This window comes from Psammomys obesus, unplaced genomic scaffold (genome assembly GCF_907164565.1).
Source record: "Psammomys obesus unplaced genomic scaffold, mPsaObe1.curated_primary_1811, whole genome shotgun sequence".
Classification (NCBI taxonomy): domain Eukaryota; kingdom Metazoa; phylum Chordata; class Mammalia; order Rodentia; family Muridae; genus Psammomys; species Psammomys obesus.
Window position 1 is genome coordinate 1,395,502 of NW_026592118.1, and position 22,089 is coordinate 1,417,590.

Sequence of the window (22,089 nt, forward strand, 5' to 3'; positions counted from 1 at the left end):
TCTTTGAAAGTCATAATAAAATTTGTGTTATAACAAAATACCTAAGAATGGGTATTTTATTTTGCATAAAGAAATTTTGGAGGAAGAATCCAAGATCAAATGGTTGTATCTAGTTGGCTCCAGTGACATCCCTGTGTCAGTAATGGCAGGAGTGTGATGGAAATGAGAGAAGTCTACATCCATGTCAAGATTAAACAGGGAGTAGGGGAAGGCTGAAATCCCCCTTTTTATAGTCGCCCACACTTCTTGGAACAGATCCTGTGAGAATTACACCAATCCCTTCTGAGGGTGATCCCCCTGAGATGTACTAATCTCTCACATGGATCTAACGTAGCAATCCAAAACCTCTCAATTCTGTTATATTTGAGACCAAATCTCCAATTTATGAAATATAATGCCTAATCTTGGTAGTCAGTTTGATGATTTTGAAAAGCATTCAGGAAGTTGTGAAACGTACCCTTGTGGGTATCTGTGTAGCCATTTGCAAAGAGGATTAATTAACCAAGGTAAAAGGAATCCTTGGATAGTAGTGGCATGCTTGCACAGGCCGGGGCACAGGTGGAAAAAAAAATAGAAAGAATAGGTCAGAGAATACTAGTCTTGTTGCTTACCAGACACTATATTGTGAGATGTGTGATCTTCCATCATTACCCACACCCACAGAATCCCTGTCTCCCCAGTCCTTCAGTAAAATATATCCTTCTCTCACCTTATTTTGTCAATGATGAGAAAGTTAGCTGCCACATCAACCATTAGGAGCAAAGTCCTAGGTATGTTTCAAACCCAGCAAGGAGCAAAAAATGGTCAGACTAATATAAATAAGAAAAAAAGTAAGAGGAAATGAGCCAGCAGATGAGGATAAGAAGTACTAGAAGAGGCAATAAGAGACTTTACAAATGACTATCCTGGTTTTTTATCTTTCAGGTGTGCAGCCAAATAAAGTTCTCAAGCATTCTTAGGAGTGAGCTGTATAGCTATATGAATGCGTTCTGGCCAGTGCCATGTAGTGGAGGTATGTATGGCTCCTCACACTTACTAGTGTCAATTGTCTACCTGGCCCTCTCTTCTCTGTGTTGGTCAGATTCAAAGTCCTGGGGGATTATAGATCTACTGATGACCTCATAGAAGACCAATTAATAAGCAGAAGTATTTACAATAAACATTAATGATGGCTAGGTTTTAGAAACAGGTAGTTAGTGAATTTGATATTTGAATTAATTTTCTTCTCTTCAATCTTTGGTAAACTTAAAAAAAAAAAAGTAATGTGGCCCTAGGCGATCAGTCTAAGTTTTGTTTGAAATAGAAGAGGGATAGTCAGCCAGTTTGTTTTAGTGATACTGAACAAGAAGACTTTAAGTTCAAGGCTCTCCAGAACTGTGACTTACAGCATCTAACCTCCACCCAAACTGATATCCAAAGCCTCTTCCTATGCATTCCAGAATGGCAGAGCTCTGTAAGAAGAAATATGTAGTGTTTGAAAACTTGAAGTTGAACCACTTCCTTCATAAGTAATAATAATATTACGCTGGTGTGGTTTTCATATTTTTCTTCCCCTGCCCCCGCCCCCGTGTGTGTGTGTTCATTCACTTGATACAAGGTAAGGTCATCTAGGAAAAGAGATCTTACTTCAGAAATTGGCTCTATCATAATGGCCTACAGGAAGCTCATTTGTCAAAATTTCGCCTAAAAATTTGGGTAATACTTTTTCTGTATTCTTGTGGATTTGTAGAGTTATTTTTATATTTGCCAATAACAGTTTAAAGTTTTTTCCCATGGAAATGTTCTTCCAGCTTCTTTCTCCTCTACTTGGGATGTTATTACAGTGAGCACTGTCACCTCCTTGTTTTTGAGTATCTATATATCTGTCTGTCTGCTGTCTGTCCATCCATCCATCACCTAGCTAATCTACCTATCTACCTATATATCTATTTAATTTTACAGTGAGCATATGCATCTTGATGAAATTATTTTAAGTGCTGGAAACTCAAAACTTCCTGCTTTCATGAGCCTTAGAAATATAAATTTTGATTTCCTACAATTTATCTTGGCTGTATTCTTTAAACTAGGTTCTGGTTGCCATAGCAAGAAATTGCCACACATTATTGTTTTGAAATAGCACAGTGTATTCCCTTTATGACTCTGGGGTCAGATCAGAAATTACACCATTGGTAACGAAGCAAGGCTGCTGCTTCACTCTTCTGTCTTCAGCAGAGCTCTCTTAAGTTCTTACACTCATACTTCAAGGAATCCACATGCAGGCTTGAACAAACTTCATTTCCTGGGTTTATTTTCAGTTTTGCTTATATATATGAGAATATTTTGGAGGTGGATATGACCTCTATATTTTCATAAAAATTGAAAGGTCAATATGTTTGTCAAACTCTTAAAGTCATTTTTACTAACAACCCTACTGATTGATATCAGCCTTTTTTTTCTCTGTGTCTCCAGGAATGAGAAAAGTGAATTCTCTTTTTCCATCCAAACCACGACTCACATGTAGGTGACATCTTTGGATTACTAAATATGTAGCAAATTCATTATTTTTAGTTTATAAAACATTTTTATTCTCTGCTTCATTAATGGCACAACATTCTTAAAATACATTTATGTTAAAAGTAGTGTCAATAGTGAGCAAACTATGACCCTAGGACCAACGACCTACTTTTGTACACAAAGACTAACAGGCTGTAAAAGAGTGTCAAACTGTGAAAGAGACCGCAAAGGTAGTCAGACCCTTAGTGCCTCACTTTGTGCATAAAGTGCTTGCTAACTGTGGGAATGCAATGAAGCCCAGCAAAGGTACTGCCTGGGATGGAAACAATCTCTTTGTTACTTCACTAAATAGCAACTGTTTCCCACTTTCTCCCCTCTAACCCCCCAATTTCTGCTTATACCAAGTGCTTCTTCATTAATCAATTCTTCATAAATAAAGCTAAAACTGTGAGTTCCAGAGGACAGGAACTGAGTCCTATTTACCTTGTATCCTCAAAATAACTCAACAGCTGTTGCTTGTATGAACTGTGATGTCCCAATGCCTGACAAATGTCACATTGTTTGTGTTTTTTTCTAGCCTTTTTTGAAGGAAGTTCATAGAGCATATGAGATTCTTTAAGTTTGTTTACAATTATTTATTCATTTGTGTGTGTGAGAGAAGAGACAAAGAGAAAGAGAGAAAAAGAGAGAGAGAGAGTGCATTCCACAGCATGGATGTGAAAGCCATATGGCAACATACAGGAATGGTTCTCTCCTGCCATCATCTTGCTCTCAGGGATTAAACTCAGGTCATTAGGCTTGATAGCACCATTACCCACAGAGCCACCTCCTTGGCCTCCCTATAAAATTCTTTATAAAACAATTTCTTGAATTTTACTGTACCCTTGGCACATGTTGAATCACCAGGGCTAATAAAGAAGTCTTGGTATGAGCAAAATGCCTAACACTGGTGCTGTGGGAAGCACAGAGAGTAGGTGAAGGGAGAACAACCAAATATGTACTGGATTCTCTCGTACTTTATTGGCTTTAGACTGTTTTGACTAGTGACAAGCAGGAGACTCTCAACAAGGATAGGGAAATCTACGTGGCAGGGAGTAGCACTGTGTTTTAATGTTTATTAAGAAATAAAGGATATAGACAATGCTAATGTAAAATTAGTTCAGAAAAAGCTTACTTAATAATATAAGAAATACATGTTTTATTCAGTACTGGTTTAATAACATTATTAGCTCACAGCGGTTAAGACAAGATCAGAGGTTTTAAATTATTTTCTTGTCAGGGCCCTCTCCAGATTCTAAACATGGGAAGGGTTGACTTTTCTCATCAACCTTATTGTCCTTGGACAAAGGCTTAAACTGGTGAGCTTTTTTTTGTTGTTGTTTTTTGTTTTTACATTTATTTAATTTTTTATTGTTTATTATTATTAGTTACATTTTATTAACTCTGTATCCCAGCTGTATCCCGCTCCCTTATTCCTTCCCAATCTCACCCTCCCTCCCTCAGCTTCTCCCTGCCCCTTTCCAAGTCCACAGATTGGGAAGGATCTCCTCCCCTTTTGTCTGGCCCTGTTTTATCAGGTATCTTCAGGGTTGGCTGCAAAGTCCTCTTCTGAGATTTTTTATTGTAAATTTTATTTTGAGATGGAGGAGTTTGAGCTTTCCCTGGCTTTCTAAGACAGAACTCTATGACATTAAATCTCAAAGTTTTGTGTACACACATGAAAAACTGAGGAATGTACAGGGTCTCAGTGATGTTTTCTATTGCTATGATGAAACACCATAACCAAAAGCAACCTGGATAAGAAAGGGTTTATTTCATTTACATTTTTCTAATTCATTTTCTAATTACATTTACATTTGCCTAATTCATATTTTCATATTATAGTTAATCATAGAATGTGGTGGGGGCAGAAATTCACACAGGACAGGAACTTGGAGGCAGGAGATGATGCAGAGGTTATGAAGGGGTTCTGCTTATTGGTTTGCTTCTCAAGGCTTGCAGAACCGCCAGCCATGGGTAGAAACACCCACAGTAGGCTGGGCCTTCCACCATCAATCACTAATTAAAGAAAAAGCCCTACAGGCTTGCACACAGTTATATCTTATGAGGGATTTTTCTCAACTTAGGTTTCCTCCTCTTAGATGACTCCAGCTGTGTCAAATTGGCATAAAACTAGCCAGCACAGATAGGATGTATTGTTCCATTCCATGCCACAAAAAGCATGAAGTCAATCAGGTGACCTAAGATAAATCGATGCACATCAAACCAGAGCTACTATGCAAAGAGGAGAAGAGACACTGATGGTGGCTCAGAGTGTAAATGCTTAGTGGTAACAGAGGGACTTGAGGGATGGGATTGAAAGACAGGGCTAGAACAGCAAGGGTATGCTCTCGCTCCATGGCACTTTCTCTTTCTCTATTAAATTTTGAATTTTATCTTTTTTGATTCTGGTAATATGATTTAATTTTGTGATATATTATAGTACTTATTAAGTTAAAAAAATACCTAAGCACTACACATTTGTAGATGGAAGCCTGACGGGTGTTAAAAATTACAGTGTTAAAATATTTCACCTAAACGAAATTTGAACAAAACAATAAAAGCATGCACTCACCAGACCTAGACACACAGATATGCCCATGCACCCTCCAATGTCTGCTTCTCTGCCAAGCATTGCTTTCTAAACAAACAGTACCTTAACAGCTGTGAAAGTTACATAATTTTAAAGCCACAGTTACAAAAGTAATAAGGCTACAAATATTAGGATGAAAAATGTAGAACATACATAAATAGAAAAGATCAATGAAAAATACCTGCCACATATTGGCTTTGTTCAGCAGTTTTTGTTGATGCTCAAACGAGAAAATTAAACAACCTAACTCTATTAGCAAAGTAAAGTGCTCTTTGAGGACAGGCATCGTGCAAATCTTCAGTTCAGGCAAAGCAGAGACTAGGACTTTATAGCCTGTGAGCTAGAAAATGACAAAAGAAGAAGGAAAAACAGGTGTAACTAATCTTTGCCGTGACTGACAAAGTGCATCTTGGGGACTGTAGAGACTCGTCTGTGTCGTGAGTAAAGAACTACCACATGTGCTGTGAGGTGCCCTCAATGTAGTTAAAGAACAGTCCATGGCGTGTTTGTGGAACCCATTTGATTGCAGTTTTTATTATTCTTCACATCAGAAGGATAAGCATGCTCAAATGAACTGAGAAAGAATTCAACTATCCAGAGGCATTCTGGCAAATACAAACTCGTTCTAGATGCCAGACAAGTAGGGCAAGAGGTCTAAAGAGTGGCTATGATAGCCAATTTGGCACACAACCAGAAATCATCCCTAGTGAATCTACTCTGAGTACTGCTCATCTCAAAAGGACCTTCCAAATTTAGAGTCTGTTAGTATGGATGCCATTGTTCTTCCATTTAAAAAAGTATACTATAGGTTATGTGAAAAACGACAAAAGTAACAATTGTCTTATCAGGAGTTAGCAGGTGGGGAACATGTTGGAAATAAGATAACATTCTCACATAATGGCCAGATGTTATGTAACAAAGTCATCTGTCTAATAAGGCTATTTATCAAACAAGGCCACTGGTCTTAGCTATCTCTCTCAGCATCATGGCCATCCATTCAAGGGATGAGGTGAGGAAAAAGGAGAAAAAGGAAAGATGTACGTAGGGGGCCTACACAAGGGCCAGTCCAAGGACCACTTGGTGGTCCACTAACTCTGGAGATCTCACGCTTCCCAACAGGGTTCTGTCTGTTTCTCACTGCTTGCTTCAATAAACACCTGTTTTCACCTTTTCTCCGTCTTTAACGTTTTTTGTTTGTTTGTCCTTTGGTATTCAATATTTTGGTGGTCTTTGGGAAGGACTCAGACTCCCATATCCTGATCTCTTGTAACATTTGTGCTGGCCTGTGTGGGGCACATTGAATAAGGCCATCACTCAAGCTCACTAAAACTGACTGAAACTCAGGAGGCAGAAATTGGGAAGAACCATCAACTGTTCTGCACTCCAGCACTGCTGGCCAGCTGAGGGACTATCACCTTTCTACAGCTATGGAGACCCTATCATCTGAACAGTTCCTAGAATTCCAAATGTTGTACACTCACAGAAAATATCTGCAGGTGGCAAAACAATGCCCCTGTTAAAGCACAAAGTAAATTATAGTCACCTGCTATAAAGAAGCCTCTTATTCCCACACCTTGGATTAAAACCAAAACATATTCCCATAACATTTTTGTGTTTTTTAGAAGAAACAAAAATTACAAAATTCTCACTATAATTATTTCTAGAAGGGACAGTTTCACAATAGACTTCCTGGTATTCTTGCTTTTACTATCCTTTCACTCTCTTCCATAATGGTCTTTGAGTCCTACATGCGGGAGCTGAGATGCTGGAGTGGAACTTCCCACAGTCGATTGATATCTGCATTGTGTCCGTTGTAGTTTTCTGTCATGACCTCCACAGCTGTAGAGAGGTTTCCAGGTAGACAGCTGTTGGTTACCACCAACATGTGCGTGCCACTCATTGCATCGTTGCAGTGCAATGTAACGATGTGAGAGGAGATCCCAAGAGGAGCAAATCTCAAGAGTTGTTTCAACTTGCATTTCCCTACTTGCTAAGGATGACGAACATTTTTTTCAAGATATTTGATAGACATTTTTGTTTATTTTGCTGGGGACTTTCTGCTTAGCATCCTAACTCATTTCTTAATTGATTTCTTAATTAGTTTTCTTGATTTTTTATTTTTTTGAGTTCTCTGTATATTACTGAATATGAATTCTTTGCCAGGTGTATAGCCAGCAAAGATTCTCTCCCATTTTGTGGGTTTCTTCTTCACTACATTGATTGCTTTCTTTGAGGTAGCTAAGTCTTAAGAGCTAGTCATAACTCACAAACCCAGGATGGCTGGGTGAATTCCCTTGTTCATCATGTCTGGACATCACCTCTGTCCCTGAACAGAAGAGGAACTAAAATAAGAAGTGGCCCTCCCACTTCTGTGACATCTCATTTTTGAACTTTGCTCATCAGTTTGTCCCCTCTGTACCCCCTTTTTTCCATTTCACAATTTCACTGTGTCTTTTCCTGGCCTATGACTTTGGACATCACCTTCAGTCATTGCCTCATATTTGCACGGCCTAACCATGCAGACTAAAACTTAAGGAAAACTTAACTATCAGGGTAGCAAATGGACTTCTGGCAGACTTCCGCAGTATCTGTCTGAGATGCTTTTGCCCTGGCAGTGGGAACTCAGACATCAACTATTTCTCTTTTTGCTTGAACTTGACCCAGCTGGTGGGTTTTTATCCACCATAAGAAACCTCTGTTGAGGATGTTTTGTTTTATGATATGTAAGCATGTTTTGTTTATAATCCGACGTGAGGGTTTAGTTTGTCCACACTTATTGTCTCACGAGGAACGTGGTCTTTGCCAGCTGGAATTAGTTGAATTTTGAGGAATTTGAGGGATATAAATATGATGGCCCAGAGGAAAAAAGAGTGGTGTCTTGGAGAAGATGCTTGCCCTTGCTGGTTTGCTGGTTACGTGGACTTCTGGATTGACGGGTATTGGCATTGCCCCCAAAGAACCCTATGACCCCACCCAGCAGGAAGAAGTAAAGAGGGCTACGTCCCTTTCCCTTACCACCTTTTTTTTCCCCTCTACCCGGAGTTGGGGACTTGGAAGGAAGGTTTCAGCTTTAAGGAACTCTTAAAGAATGTAGCGTTTGAAAAACCCAGTGCCTAGAGTTTCCTTCATTTATTAGCTTTCTGTTGTCTTTTCAAACTCGTGTTTCAGAAATCCAAATTGTAAATGAATTGCTTTGAAGAGTGGCAATTTCATAAATACATAAGCCATGAGGAGAAGTACCGGGGATTTAGTTCCATTTTCTTGCAAGTGGGAGAGAAGGATAAAAAATGTGATCCTCTAAATTAGTTCAGTAACGGAAATGAGGAAAAGAGAATCTGTCACTGAGCCAAGGGTAAGCCAGAACCCCTCTGGGACATGCTAGACTACACTAGTTTTTCCTCAGTAGTCAGACTGGAGAAGCCTCCAGGTAAACTATAGAATGTTAGAAGGGAGATGTCATATACAACCTAAGGCCCTTATATCCTTTCTCCTCCATCTCATTATCAAAGAGATGACCTGGCTCCAAGATCTCTCCAAAACATTCACTCAGTTTCCCATGACAGAATTAGACCCAAAAGTCTTAGGAAAAATAGTCTAATCTTTTTCTTCCAGGAGACCTGGCCCCAGTAACCCCTGGCAGATGTTGAAAAATGGCCATCCCAAGGGAGCCACAATTATAATAACATCCTCCAAAACTTGACTTATTTTGCAAAAAGAATGATTAATAGCCTTGGAATGCATTTTTTTTTTCAAAAGCATGCCTCCACTACAACTTGGAAGAGAGCCTGGAAAGGTCCGGTAGGCATCTTAATTCAAATGGGATCACAGTTGTTCTTGAATAAACTCCCTAACTTGCCAAATGCTAAGGAAAATCTAATCACACCTTTGCTACTTATGGAACACTTTACCTCTAGAAAATAGTCCCTTATATCAGTAATATGACACCCTTTTTCCTAACTGTTCATCTTCCATGGTTAAATGAGACAATTAAATTTTTGTTGTTGAACTCATGGAATTAGGAAACTTTCTTCAAAATACTTGTCTTTGTACCAGGGGATATTGGTGGGTAGTTCTCAAATAAAAGCCAATAGGGTGATGTTTCTCTCCTAGACTATAAGTCAGAAAATAACATCTGGCTTTATCATCAACCATAATGGAACCCTGACTTCACACAGACTTCCCTCTATACCAACTCTGATTAAAGATTACATATATCTGATATAGGAAAGTGGCATCTACTGCTAGGAAGGATGCTGAGCATTATTTTCACTGGTCTATTGTGGGAAAATTCTAAATAATTCCTCTATCTCATGAGAGTCTGGTACATAGTCTAACTGGTTGCACAATTACAATTTCAGACACTAAATAGAATTTACAGTAACTGTAAAACTGAGGAATTGTCTTTATCAACTTGTCTCTTGATATTCCCTATTAGGAATAGAAGAAGTTCAATGCTAACTTCTTAACTTAAACTCATTGGTAATGATATTCTTGAAGCGTAAAGCTATGCCAGTGGTCTCCCTTGCAATGGACTGGGAGGTAAAAGGTTGTCTGCCTCTCTGATACCTGTGGCATAGCTTATATTTGGTACTTTCAATATTTTCTCACCCATTTCTTTCTACTAATAAAAGTATTGCTGCTACAACAGCCTTTTAAACTATGCTATCAATAGGAATTACAGTTATTCTTGTGACCTTGCTTCTTGTATACTATCAGAGTTGATGTTACTATACTCCAATACCATTCTGCAATAATACAATACAATACTGAATGGCAGTCCTTTCTTCCAAATCTACACAACTGCTTGGACTGTATTTCACCCTAATAGGTTGGCCTGAAAGAACCATGTATCCTCTAACCCTAACCCTAAAGTGATCACCCCATCATTTGACCTCCAGGAGACTTTTCATCTAAGGACCTTTAACTTCCAGTCCAACCAGCCTTAAGAAGCCCAATTGAGGAATGGATGCACAAATTGTGGTACATCTACACAATGGAATACTACTCAGCAATAAAAAACAAGGAAATCATGAAATTTGCAGGTAAATGGTGTGATCTGGAAAAGATCATCCTGAGTGAGCTGTTCCAGAAGCAGCAAGATGCACACGGTATATACTCACTCATATAGACATATAATATAGAATAAACCTACTAAAATCTGTACACCTAAAGAAACTAATCAAGAGGGAGGACTCTTGCTAAAATGCTCAATTCCTATCCAGAAAGGCAAAGAGGATGGACATCAGAAGAAGGAGAAAAGAGGGAACAAGTCAGGAGCCTGACACAGAGGACCTCTGAAAAGCTCTGCCCTGCAGACTATCAATGTAGATGCTGAGACTTATGGGCAACCTTTGGGCAGAGTGCAGGGAATCTTATGAGAGACGTACGAAACAGTAAGATCTGGAAGGGACAGGAATTCCACAAGGAGAGCAACAGAACCAAAAAATCTGAGCATAGGGGTCTTTCCTGAGACTGCTATTACAACCAAGGACTATGCATGGAGATAACCTAAGACCCCTGCACAGATGTAGCCCATGGCAGTTCAGTATCCAAGTGGGTTCCATTGTAATAGGAACAGGGACTGTCTCTGACATGAACTTATTGTCCTGCTCTTTAATTACCTCACCCTGAGGGGGAAGCGGCATTACCAGGCCACAGAAGAAGACAATGCAGACACTCCTGATAAGACCTGATTGACTAGGATCAGAAGGAAGGAAAAGAAGTCCTCTCCTCTCAGTGGACTTGGGGAGGGACATGCATGCAGAGGGTGGAGGAAGGGAGGGATTGGGACAGGAGGAGGGAGGGAACCACGGGGGGGGGATACAAAGTGAATAAAGTGTAATTAATAAAGAAAAAAAATTGAATGGGAAAGCAAAAAAAAAAAAAAAAAAAAAAAAAAAAAAAAAAAAAAAAAAAAAAAGAAGCCCAATTGATCATTACCTTTTCATTCATAGGCAGAAGCCTTCCATTCCCCAAGCAGAGGTAGGTTAGGAGATAGCTAGGGGCAGGCAGCAGGGGAAAGGGAAAGAAGAAGAGAGATAACATTCCCATACAAGAGCTGGAAGGTTCCTAACAAAGCCATCTGCCTTACAAGGCCACTAGTCTTAGTCATTACTATCTGTAACATGACCATCTAGTGGGGAGAGTGTATCTAAATAAATAAAGATGTAGAGGCCCTGTTGAAAGGCCAGCCAAGAGACCACTTGGTGATCTACTAGCTCTGCAGACCATACTCTTCCTGATATGGTGCTTTTTGATCTTTGCCCTCTGTTTGCTTCAACAAACATGTATTTTCACCTTTTTTTTTTTTAAACTTTGTCTTTGGATGTTCAAATCTTTGATCATCCCTGAAGAACCCGGACTCTTAGGCAATTGGCCTATCACCCTGACCTCCTGCAAACACCCTATCTTAATCCTCCTTAGTGTAACAACTTTCAACTAAAGCATTTTTTTTTTCTTTTTGAAACTAAAACTTGATTTAGTGGATCATTCTCATTGGTACCCTATACCTACTCTTTTAAAATTGGCTTATCTAATTATCTAATTCCTCCCAGGGAATATTGGGAGGTATAAAGTTGTCTGCCTCTGTGATACCTATGGCATAGCTTATACTGGGTACTTTGCATATTTTCTTACTCATTTCTTTCTACTAATAAAGGTATTGCTGCTACACCGGCCTTTTAAAATATGCTATCAATAGGAATTATAGTTCATCTCAGCTCCAAGTTAGTGCAGAGGATAGAGCAATTTCTTCATGTACAAGAAAGAAGGACAGGGAGGGGGAGGGAGAGAGGAAGAAAAAGGTGGAAGGGAGGAGAAAGTTAGTGGGTATTTGGAGAAAGAAACCTCCATATATCTCTTCTGTTAGGGAAAGAGAATAAAGAACTGGGATATTTCAGATGATGACCTCAGATTCTCAGGTCTTACTGTTGAAAGTATGCTGGTTACTATGTTGGGGTGGAGACCACATATCTGGGATCTGATTTTTCTCTGATATGTGTCTAGCCTTGAAAATTACACTCTGTTTGAGTCTCATAGTTATAGACTAGATGGCTGTATTTTTTCTTGCTCCAGCATTCTATCAATATCATTATGGAGATTATTGTTTTGATCCTTTCTGTCTTCCAGGGACAAAAGACAAAAGAAATGAAAACTGGTCAGGAAGCTGGGATTTGGGATTTCTTAATTGCAGGGACTATTCACTTCTCAGTCCCGAGCCTGACTTCCTCTTCTGAAAACAGAGGTCACTGGGAGCACAGGCACAGGGGCACACAGACAGGAATGAGTACACACACACACACACACACACACACACACAGGCATACTTTTGAGCATGCACACACACTCCTGAGGGAAGGCCTGTGGCATGTGAGAAAAAGAGAATGAAGATCAAGGATTATTTCTACCCCCAAATCCTCTAGATCATTTTAGGATACTGTCCATCATTACTCAACCAGAGCTGAAATGATAGGTTTCATGGAATCTTAATTCTTGGTTTTTGTTTAGTTATTTTTATTTTTACTTTCTGGGTTTCTTGGGACTTGATTGTTTTGATAAAAGCTGATATTATACAAAACTAGACTTCTTATACAAGAAATTCCCAGAAAGAATCAAAAGCATTCTTAGAAAAGCAGAATTTAGCCACATGGTTTTTTTAGTTTGTTTTAATGTGCCTTGTGTATTAAATAACACTTGCTTAATGTTCCTTAGACCTTTGTCCTAATTTGTTAAGATAAACAAACAATAGAAAACCCCAAAAAGTGTTACTATACACCATTAACCTCACTAGTTGCTATTTCTCAGAATTATAAATGGCAATTAATCTTAATGGTCAAAGAAAGGCAGTGCACTGTCGTTCACCACTGAATAATGTGTAGGAGAGTGCAATTAAGCCCAGGAACCCCTGCGGATAGAAGAAACATGCCAATGTTTTCTGTTTAATAGATACAGATTTCTAGATAAGAAATCAGATTTGTTCACATCTCAATTATGCAGCAAGGAAAATAAACAAATAAAGCTAAGTATAGTTTCACAGAGGAAAAAAAATCCAGTTTTCTTCTTTAAAATTCCCAAGCTCTGCCTCCCAAGAGAAGCATGATCTGGAATCCAGTTTTTCATGTTTTGTATAGAAAGTCTTCTAGCTTTATCTGAATTGCCATATATGACAATCAACTTCATGGAATAATTAACAGTTAATGGCATCATAACTATATGTTAATGAGAAAAAGAGCATGTGTTAGACTATGACATTTTAAATTAAATGCTATTTAATTCCTAATGATTTTTCAGTGTACAGAAAATATTAGCCCTGATGAATTATTTTTATTACCAATAATACTCATGATTTTTCTACAGTTGGTTTCTACTTTGACCAACTTAATATCAAAGTTCAAGAAGTGTCTTTAGATAGAATTCTGATCCTTGTTAAAAGCTAAATGAATAATTCAGATGTTCTAGCATTTTCCAAATATAATTCCTCAGAAGATATATAACCTTTCATTCCAAAGGCATAAAGCTAGCCCATTACAGCTATTAAAGAAAGCTGGCCTGAATGATTCTGTAGGGAATGCCACTCTTGAATGAACACAAGGATGAGATTGTCTTCCTCAATAGTTCTTCTTAAGTTTGATCTCTTTCCTTTGAGGATGTTACAGATCCAGGACATGGAACTAATCTAGCATCACCCTCATGAGCACTCTTCAATAGACATTCTGCTTGTTGCTAAAAATGTCTTATCTGGGAGAGATGGAAACAACATCTAGCCCTCCTTCTATGACCACAGCATGAAATCAAGGTACAGTTCCAGAGTTTCCTTGGGAAACACATGAGTTTATTTAGAGCAATGGGTGATGGGTGACCTCAAAGAAGCCACATTGAAATGTCCACCCTCAGCAGGAACGAAGGCTTCCCATGGTTGCACAAGATGGAACTCTGTTCCCCTGCCATTCTACACCTTCTCACAAGGCCACATTCAATCATGGAAGAATCTGGGAATCTGGATATTTTCATGCATGTGAGGACCAAATGACCCTTGTAGTCTCTTCTTCTATGAGGGAAGGTAAACAATGAACAGGCTCAGTTGTGACGATCTTTCTGAAAGCAGGCCCAGAAGAACTCTTGAGGATGTGGCAGTTTGGCTCAGAGACTAGTCCCATAAAACACAGATATGTTGAGACATGGGAAAAGCATATTTCCTGAAGACCTAAGGATTTTCCTTGATTGAGTCACAACCACATTGTTAGTTTTCTGAAAGGTATCTGTGATCACAATATAATATCCTCAACATTAGACTGGGTATTAGCTTTGAATCCTAATTGCTAAGATGGCCTCCAAGACACCATCCTGAAGGAGGACAGTGTGCAAATAGGAACTGGAGTGAACCTGTCCTATCAGACTGCAGGGCTGTGGCCACACTAGGACTTGCTTAATAATTGCGTATATGCTGCCTTGGTTCTCCTGTCTGTCTATATCACGGTGGAGAGACACCATGACCATACCAACCCTTATAAAAGAAAGCATTTAATTGAACTTCTAGGCTCAAAGCTTCTGCTTTTTCTTTACTAGTTGTCTTAACATACTCTCTATTACTCTGATAAAGACTATGACCAAAAGCAATTTGTGGAGGGATATGCTTATTTTAGTCTATAGTCCATCATAAAAAGAAAGTCAGGGCTGAAGCTCAAGGCAGGATCTGAAACAGAGTCCATAGACAAAAATTGATTACTCGTTGCTCCTTAACGCTTGCTCAGTGTGCTTTAGTGTACAACCAAGAACCACCTCCTCAATATGGCATCACTCACAGTGACCTAGGCCCTCTTACAACAATTACTAAGCAAGAAAATATCCTCACAGGTCTTACTATAGACCATCTCATGAGGAAACATCCTTAATTAAGATTCTCTTGTTTCACATATGTGAAGGTTTTCATCAACTTGACAAACCCCAAGCAGCACACTGTTGTTGTATTTGGATTAGTGCAAAGGCTACTAGGGCTAACATGGTTCTTGCCAGTGACTGCTCATGGCACAAAAGCCATGCTTTCCCTATCTTGTCAGCCAGAAACCTCTGCCCTCTCTGAGACTGACTTGTGTTGGCTCCTGGCATAGTTACTCTGGAAATGTTCCAAAGGAACTTCAGGTGGTATAAGCAGATTCTTCAGGCGAATGTAGTAATGAAAATCCAATCAGTATCAGTTTTCTGTTGCTGCAGTGACAATCCGCACACAAAATGGTTTTGCTTTTGTGAGATCTCTAATGTGGTCTTGAGAGAAGACATGGTATTGGGATGATCTTTTTTGGGGGGAGGAGTACACAGAAAAGAATGATTATTCTTGTTTTTAGCAGAACTCAGTTTCTGGCTTTGGGAGACTATGGTCCCTGTTTTCTTGCTGCCTGCTCAGGCCATTCACTCTCAGTCTCTAGAGAGCATACTTTCTCAAGTAAGCATTTCCATTTAGGTTTAGACTCAATCTCTTCTTTGTCCTACCATCTCCATTTTCTTTATCCATGTCTTGAGCCTCACCATGCCTCAGGCTAGCTGGAAACTCACACCCCTTCTGCCTCAGTTAGTAGCTGCAGGGATGGCAGGTATGCTATATCTCCTGGCTCATCTCATCTCTGATGGCATCTTGTTTTTCTGTTTTCAAGGATTCATATGATTACATTGATCTCCTGACTCACAAGGCTTTTCTCTCTAATCACATTACAAAGAAATTGTTTCAGCAAAAGATAATGAATTCACAGGTTCTAATAATTAGAATGTAGGCCTCTTTGGGTCAAATTCTGTCTGCTACAGATGCTTATCCAATCTGTGATGACTTAAAGTGTATAAAAACACAACTGGCATCTAAAGGGAATTTATAGAGGGAATGCTGGGCACAGGCACACATTCCTGCAATTCTAGCATTCAGGAGGCTGGGGAGGAGAATCATGAAATCAAGGTAAGCCCAAGCTAGATAGCTAATGAGTTCTAAGGCAGCTGGGGCCATACACGGATGTCTTGTATATTTTAAAGGGCTGCAGAAGGAGGTTGTGCTATGCATTAGATTCCATTGGGTTATACAGTAAGATAAGGAAAGAAAGATATTTATTTATTAAACAGAGAAGTCCAGATGACATCCTGTAGTGGTGGAGATATGAATTCAACCATCTTCAAGAATTGCCTCCCATCGTGATTTGGTACAGTTTTCCTCAGTGCCAATTGCAGACTCAGGCAGGCTGTCTTTAGGCTTTTTCTTTATCATTTTATATTTCATAGAAAAAAAAAACAACTCTGTTTTCCTCTTAGCTACAAGAAAATCTTGGGAGACAACTTTTCAATTATCTTGCCACGTCACATAACTATCTTGTAAACATTCACCCTATTCCAGAGACATGCAAACCTTTGATTTGTTGGGCCCAATAAAAATTTAGTCTCAAGAATCTTGATCAAAATGCCTAGTTATGGGGCTGGGGATATAGCTGAGTGGTAGAGCACTTGCTTAGCACTTGTATATGTGAGACCCTAGGTTCCATATTAAAAACTGTAAGGGGGAAAACAAACAAACAAACAGACCCAGACCCAGAGCCCAATGGCAGTGAAAATTTAAATGCTGGCAGTCTTGGACAGAAATGGCTGCCCCAACTCCTCTTTCAGCTGACCATTGCTCCAGTATTGGGTATGTGTCTTCTGTGTGTAAGAGCACACACCACAGAGGGATGAAAGACACAGTGAAGCAGGATTCCTAGGGCTTCAAAACAGCTGGCTTTAAACAAGGCCAGTTTTGTTAATCAAGGAAGAAGGCTAGAACTGTGAGAAGCACTCAAAGCAGAAGATCAGAGACAAGAGGACAGCCTGACAATGAAGGCTCTAGAAACACACTTGTTTTATTGATAAGTAAATTAAGCTTTGCATTTCAAGTTATATTCCAGAATATTAATATGATATGAGAGGCTGGGACACAAACTGGTATTTTACTCCAAATGACACTCTTTCTACTCATTACACCTGGAACTCTAAACCCTGCTTTCTAAAATGTGACTCTCTGAAGGAAAAGTAGCTGACTGTTTTTTTGTTTTTTGTTTTTGTTTTGTTTTGTTTTGTTTTGTTTTGTTTTTGTCATAATGAGTTCTCAATAGCTGGAAGCTTACCAGTTGTGGAGAGTCCTTTCCAGGAACGTTTCTCCCATGTTGGATTCCCTTTATTAAACTGGGATCTTGATGCCGCTCTCTTGTCAAATCTGTAGTTGAGCAGAGTCAATTCTAATTAAGTTTCCACTGGCAGTAAATTCTGTCAATTACAGCGCCCTTGCTCCAGGAATACAATCTATTCTTGTGGAAATCCTAAACCCACTCTTGTTTATTATTTGTTTTGTTGATGTTTCTAGAAAACATTCATGTTACTCTTTATCACAAATTCCTGATAAAAACAGGGCTGCTACCACTCAGAAAGATGGATTGTCCTTCTGAACACAGAGTGCCAATTGGAAATGTGGCAACATCCTAGAGGGCTGGGGGCAGGGTTCTCCAGAAGGTTGTATACGCTTTGAATCAGGGACTGTTTCTCCCATAGCTAGGATCCATGGGGATAGAAATCAAGGAGTAGAAAAAGGAATCACTCCTAGGAACCCACTATGAAAATTTTGCTTCCTGTTCCCATGGCATTACATTCTGTTGGTTACAAGTTTTGGTTCCAGAGGGAGAAGGGCTCCTGCCACAAACCTCAACAAACATTCCATTGAACAGGAAGCTCAGACACCCCTACCCCCACCACCACTTTGGGTTTCTAATGCTCCTACATCAACAGGCTAAAGAAGGAATAGCAATGCTAGGTACAGCGATTGATCAGACTACCATGGGAAATTGGATTGCTTCTCCACAGATTATGTCCGGAGTACAGGAGATCCTTTAGGGCATAGCCTGTTGCTAACATGTCCTGTGATTAAAGTCAGTGGGAAACTACAACAACCTAATCCAGGCTGGATGACAATGAGCACATACCTGTCAGAAATTAAGGTATAGTTCACTCTTTCAGAAAAAGAGCCAAGACCTGGTTTGGTGGAGGTAGAAGCAATGCAGAATGGGTAGTAGAGGAAGGTAGTTATAAATATCATCTAAGACCGTGAGAGCAGTTGCAAAAAAAAAAAAAAAAAAAAAAAGAGTGTTTTTCTCATATTTTGTTAAGAAATTGTTTGTACAGATAATTTATATTTTCTTTCCTGAATTTGTTTATCATGTGAGATAGCATCAATTAAGAGATTTTTCAATGGTTATCATATTTAAGTTTGAGACACTAAAAGAATGTCTCTCAAGGGACATTGGCATCTATTCCAAATATATAATGTGTTTGAGGTTGTATGAGAGATGATTATGTTAGGTGTAATTATAACCTGTTTAAATATATAGTTGTGATTGTACACGGAATCGTTATATCATGCTCAGGTGTTATTATGACCTGTTTATTGTTTTCATTTAGAAATTAATCACTACATATGGAGATATAATTATATGCCAAATTGACAAGGGGTAGATTGTGATGGCTATTTTTGGTTGTCAATTTGAATATATATGGAATTAAATAAAGCCTCTAAATGGAGGCTACACCTATAAGGGAATTTTGTTTAATTTGAAATAGGAAGATTCACTTCTAATCTGGATTTTTGAGGTAGGAAGACACACCTTTAATCCAGATCTTTTGAGATGAGAAAATCCACCTTTAATCTGGGCCTTAGCTTCTGCTGGAAGCCTATTTAAGAAATTAGAAGAGGGCTGGAGAGATGGCTCAGAGGTTAAGAACATTGGTTGTTCCTCTAAAGGGCCTGAGTTCAATTCCCAGGAACCATATGGTGGCTCATAACCATCTATAGTGAGATCTGGTGCCCTTTTCTGGTGTGTATGGCAGAACACTGTATAAATAAATAAATAAATCTAAAAACAAAACAAAAGAACATAGGAGAATGAAGTTTTGCTTTTTGCTTTCTTGCTCTTCCCTTACTCACACATGATCCCATCACTGGCATTACAGCCTCTATCTCTGGGACTCTGGATTATACTAAAGATCAGCTGCAATATTCAGCATCTAAGCAATTACTGGATTCTTATACATTCCAAGTAGTAGGTAGCCATTGTTAGATCAGCTGGAGTGCGTTAGCTGAATGACTATTTATCAGTCATTCTAATAAAGCTTATTTATATAGAGAGACTCATTCTATAAAGTTTTTTTTTTCTCCAGAACCTCGTTCAATAACTAATTAAGAAAATGCCTTACACCTGAAACTTATGGAGGCATTTTGAGGTACCCTCCTTTCAGATAACTCTTGTTTGTGTGTCAAGTTGATAAAAGACTAACCAGCACAGGTGACAATAAAATACATTCATTTCAGAATAGGAAAAAGAAAGGCATCAAACACATGAATTTATTACCGCAGATAACATGATAATCAGTGCTATGCATCAAGCTCTGAGTCCACATGCTTCATGCCAAGAAGTGGTGTGAGGGCTGTTTCTCTGACCTACTCTTTCTTTTCTTAGCTTTTATAGTCAACCCATGACACAGAGTTAGCATTTTCATTAATTCTATGCAACTCTCTTTTAAGATCAGGCTTTGAGTATAGTCCATCACACTCACCCTTCAATGTAATAAATTCAATTGCTTCCCTTCCTTCAGTTAAGACTGCTTTTTCTCTAGTTTTCAGCTTCATTGGGAGGATGTGTGGAACACCTGCACTATTTCTATTTGCCACATCATAGGGTTTGAAAGTAGATAATTCTGTTCACAGTCACAGCACCATTATCTTCTAGTTATGGTTAATAGAATAATTTGAATAGAAGGAAATTGTACATATATTTCGGAAAAGTGAAGACAATATTATGTTTAGTTGTAGATGTGTAGAATATGAATAGTCAGTGCTAAACCCAGTAAATATGGAAAACATGTTTGGCAAAACAAAACATGTGAAAAACAGTTAACAAACATAGAAAATTCAAACATTTTTATCATTTTTATTTTTTATATAAGATATTTTATCATTTTCTTTTTCCTCCAACTCTTCTCAGATCACCCCTTCCCTTCCTACCTTCCAAATTTTGTGTTCTTTTTCTCTTAAAAAAACAATACAAAATAAACAAACAAGCAAGCAAGCAAATGTGTATACTCTTGGTTCTGTTGCTCTCCTTGTGGAGCTCCTGTCCCCTTCAGGTATTTCTATCTCCCCCTTCTTTTAAAAGATTCCTTACACTCTGCCCAATATTTGGCTATGAGTCTCAGCATCTGCTTTGATACACTACTGGGTAGAGTCTTTCAGAGGCCCTCTGTGGTAGGCTCCTGTCCTGTTTTCTGTTTTCATCCTCTTCCGATGACCAACCTGTTTGCCTTTCTGAGTGAGAATTGAGCATTTACCCAGAGTCCTCCTTCTTGTTTAGCCTCTTCAGGTGTACAGATTTTAGTATGTTTATCCTATATTATATGTCTAATATCCACTTATAAATGAGTATATACCGGGTGTGTCTTTCTGCTTCTGGGATACCTCACTCAGTATGATCTTTTCTAGATCCCACCATTTGCCCGCAAATTTCATGATTTCTTTAATTGCTGACTAGTATTCTATTGTGTAAATGTACCACAATTTCTCTATCTATTCCTCAGTTGAGGGGCATCTGGGTTGTTTCCAGATTCTGGCTATTAGGAATAAAACTGCTACAAACATGTTTGAGCAAATGTCTTTGTTGTATAATTGAGCATCTTTTAGATAATATGCCTAGGAGTGGTATAGCTAGATCTAGAGGAAGCACTACTCTTAATTGTCTGAGAAAGGGCCAGATTGATTTCCAAAGAAGTTGTACAAGTTTACGTTCCCACCAGCAGTGGAGGAGTGTTCCCCTTTCTCCACATCCTCTCCAGCATGTGTTGTCACTTGAGATTTTGATCTTAGCTATTCTGATGGGTGTAAGGTGAAATCTCAGGGTTGTTTTGATTTGTATTTCCTTAATGACTAAGGATGTTGAGCATATCTCTAAGTGTTTCTCTGCCATTCGATATTGAAATCTGGGCCGAGGTCTTTTCTGAGACTGATACCCCAACCAAGGTCCATGCATGGAGATAACCAAGAACCCATGGACAGACATATCCCATGGCAGCTCAGTATCCAAGTGGGTTCCCTAGTAAGGGCAACAGGGACTGTCTCTGACATGAACTCAGTGGCTGGCTCTTTGATCACCTCCCCCTGATGGAGGCATAGCCTTATCAGGCCACAGAGGAAGACAGTTTTGATGAGACCTGATAGGCTAGGGTCAGATGGAAGGGGAGGAGGACCTCTCCTATCAGTGGACTTGGAAAGGGGCATGAGAGGAAATAAAGGAGGGAGGGTGGAATTGGGAGGGAATGAGAGGGCGGGCTATAGCTGGGATACAGAGTGAATAAACTGTTTTTAATATTTAAAAATTAAAATTAAAAAAAAGAAACATGTATACTCACAAACCAAAATCCAAACCATAAAGTTTAATGTTGAAAAATGACTTCTAGTGCTCACTTCGGCAGCACATATACTAAAATTGGAAGGATACAGAGAAGATTAGCATGGCCCCTGCGCAAGGATGACACGCAAATTCGTGAGGCGTTCCATATATTTTATGACTGCCTACAGATTGAGAAAGAATCTTCACTAACCCTTTATCTGACAGAGGACTAATATCCAGTATATACAAAGAACTAAAGAAGCTGAAAAGCAGCAAACCAAGTAATCCAATTAAAAAATGGGGAACAGAGCTAAACAGAGAATTCTCGACAGAGGAATATCGAATGGCAGAGAAACACTTAAAGAAATGCTCATCCTCATTAGCCATCAGGGAAATGCAAATCAAAACGACCCTGAGATTTCACCTTACACCCATCAGAATGGCCAAAATGAAAAACTCAAGGGACAACACATGCTGGAGAGGTTGTGGAGAAAGGGGAACCCTCCTCCACTGCTGGTGGGAATGTAAACTGGT

At 39.0% G+C, this 22,089-nt stretch overlaps 1 non-coding gene across 1 annotated transcript; it reads left to right on the plus strand.

Moving 5' to 3' along the window:
* Window positions 1–21,621: 21,621 nt before the first annotated feature.
* LOC129681140 (U6 spliceosomal RNA) lies at window positions 21,622–21,728 on the plus strand. The gene has a single exon (XR_008720794.1). It is a non-coding gene; the product is annotated as a U6 spliceosomal RNA (small nuclear RNA).
* The last annotated feature ends 361 nt before the right edge of the window (window positions 21,729–22,089 follow it).